The sequence below is a fragment of the Octopus bimaculoides genome, chromosome 28 (assembly GCF_001194135.2).
Source record: "Octopus bimaculoides isolate UCB-OBI-ISO-001 chromosome 28, ASM119413v2, whole genome shotgun sequence".
Classification (NCBI taxonomy): domain Eukaryota; kingdom Metazoa; phylum Mollusca; class Cephalopoda; order Octopoda; family Octopodidae; genus Octopus; species Octopus bimaculoides.
In genome coordinates this window covers 16,295,105-16,298,219 of record NC_069008.1, presented here as the reverse complement: position 1 = coordinate 16,298,219, position 3,115 = coordinate 16,295,105, and positions in this window count along the sequence as shown.

The following is a 3,115-nucleotide window of genomic DNA, read 5'->3' as shown; positions in this document are numbered from 1 at the left end:
AACCCTGACTGTAACCCTCACCCTAACCCTAACACTAGCTTTGTGAGATTTGGCTGTTATTTCTAGCATGTAAATAGCCTGCTTGGTCGGGGGGGGGGAATTGAAATTTTTCAAAAAATTTTTTTTTCAGAATCGGAATCTCCATTCCGTAAAAAAATTAATAAATAAGGGGGGAGGGGAGGTTCAGATTACATATAGTCCATCTCTACCGAAGTAAGTACCATGAAAACTCCGGGCTCAATACAATCGACTCGACCCCTTCCCCCTAAATCGCTGTCCTTGTGGCAAAATATGAAACCATTTTGATCAATATTGCTAACCTTATGCTCATTGTCACCAGTCTGCTAACCTCTCAATGAAATATATTTCAAACACACAAGCTCCCACTCTCATTTGCCAAAGCGATATTATTCTCACGTATCAACCGCTGTGTTCTGGCATAACTTTCGGCAACATGAAGTTTTAGTGACGGGAATAACTCGATGGAGAAACATCGGTAAATTTTCCCTATTAACACCCGCACGATTTTCACTAGGATGTTAGGGTTAGGGTCTTCGGGTCAGAGAATTCTGTCTCTAACCCTAAACCCTAAAACGATAGTGAAGATCGTGCAGGTGTTAATCTGAAAATTTACCGAAACATCGATAGAGGTGTCGAAAAGTGGTTTCTCATTTTGTTTGTATAAATCAAATAAAATCTGTTTCTGAATGTATTAATGATGCTGGGATTTCTTAACGTATGTCACTACTGTCATTCAAACGAAGGGAATATTAACTCCACTGCCAACCGTAGGTGTTTTTAATTACCAGAGCTCAGCTAATTATTTTGGATCAGTGAGTTTAATAAACAGGCATACAGTCAAAATCCTTCTTTCAATATTGCATGAAGATAGGGGGCTTTTGGCTGCTATTTTAGCAGGTTCAGCGACCATGTCGAGACTCCCTTCTATCGGGTGTTGAAGAAAAGAAACGGGATCTTTACCCTTTGGCAGGCAGATTTAAAAATATAATTTTTTATGACTACACCCTTTCAAAATTCGTATACTGGTAGAATGTGTCACATAAAACATCATTCACTCTTGGCGTTTTTGAGTGCGGATGTCGTGTTGGACTTCAAGGAACAAGAACAGTGGTCAAAGTTGTAGATCATATTTTATTGCACCGTTACATATAATTATTTCCTAAACACAACTTCTGAGGAGGCTAGGGATAGATGAGTTGATGTAAGCTGTATAGGCCATGTACAAAGATGCTATCCGTAAGGTGAGGACCAATTACGAGTTCAGCAATGAATTTGGTGTACAAATAGGGTCTCATCGAGGCTCAGTCCTCAGTTTCCTCCTTTTCATCATTGTCCTTCATGCCATAACAGAGGAATTTAAGAACAGCAGCCCCTGGAAACTACTAAATGTTGATGATCTTGCCTTCATAGCAGATTCCATATTAGAACTAGAAGAGAAATTCCAGGTGTGGAAGCAAAACCTGGAGTTTAAAAGCCTTAAGATGCTTAACTTGGCAAAAAGTAAGGACCTAGTAAGCAAGAAAGCTGATAGGACCATACCCATCACCTCAGGTAGACAGTCCCATTTGATTTGTAGAGAAGATGTAGGCAGGAGCTTCATACGGTATACACCGTGTAAGCTACAGACATACAAGAGGTGGAAAGGAATAATAGGAACGTTACACAAGAAGATAGTTTTCACATGTGGAAGATGCACAGGATCCATAGAAACTTTAGAGACTCGGGAATTTGATTTTCTCAAATGCCCTGGAAGCTCATCAGAGGTAGTAGATAACTTCTGCTACCTAGGAGACCAAATTAGTAGTGAGGTAAGATGTATGAAGAATGGAATAGCTAGAATAAAAATAGGATAGAGGAAATTCAGGTACCTTTGATCTGTGTTGACTACAAGAAAGGTTTCTCTGTCCAAGTGAAAGTAAGATTGTATAATGCATGTATACAGACAGCAATTCTACATGGTTGTAAGACATGCACTCTGAATACATGCAAAAGCTAGAAAGGAATGAAGCTGGTATTCTGCGCTGGATGTGTTATGTAAGTGTACGTGTTTGACAGATTGACAGGAGTAAGAAAGTCGTTCATGGCAATTACTACTGCGGTACACTCACAAATGCCGATCAGTTTAAACCCAGGTGAGACCAGAATGAGCCATTCTGTATTTTTATTGAAGATGTAGGACAACGTTATCTAATGTGTCCTTCACTTTTAAAATGTTAGAGCAAAGTTGCCAGTACTGCCTGACTGGCCTCCATAGGATTTTCGAGCGAGATCGTTGCCAGTGCCCCTGGACTGGCTCTTGTGCGGGTGGCACATAAAAGACACCATTTCGAGCGTGGCCGTTGCCAGTATCGCCTGACTGGCCTTCGTGCGGGTGACACGTAAAAGCACCCACTACGCTCTCTGAGTGGTTGGCGTTAGGAAGGGCATCCAGCTGTAGAAACTCTGCCAAATTTAGATTGGAGCCTGGTGTTGCCATCCGGTTTCACCAGTCCTCAGTCAAGTCGTCCAACCCATGCTAGCATGGAAAGCGGATGTTAAACGATGATGATGAAAGTGTAAAGGAGATTTGACTGTTATTTCTAATGAAATTCAACAACCACATGGATTACTTCTACAATAGAGAAAACTATTTCAGCAATTTATTTTAATACAATCCCTAATAGCATTTAATAATAAACAAGGCAGCGAGCTGGCAGAACCATTAGCATGCTGGGCGAAATGCTTCGTAGTATTTCGTCTGTCTTTACATTCTGAGTTCAAATTCAGCCAAGGTTGACACTGCCTTTCATCACTTCGGGGTCGATAAATTAAGTATTTATAACTGGCACTTTGTTGGTTACGATCAATTGAACAGCCTGCTCATGGAATTAACAAGCAACTGGCTGAGCACTCCACAGACATGTGTAACATTAATGTAGTTCTCAGGGAGATGATGCAGAATGTGACAAGATTGGCCCTTTCAGTTACAGGTACACTTCAATGTGAAATAAAGTGCCTGTTATATATTTATCTTTATGTAATGTGCCTTGTAATCCAATGTTATGCAGTATTAAATGGAAAAACAGTTAGTATGAATCACCACAAGACATTTTTG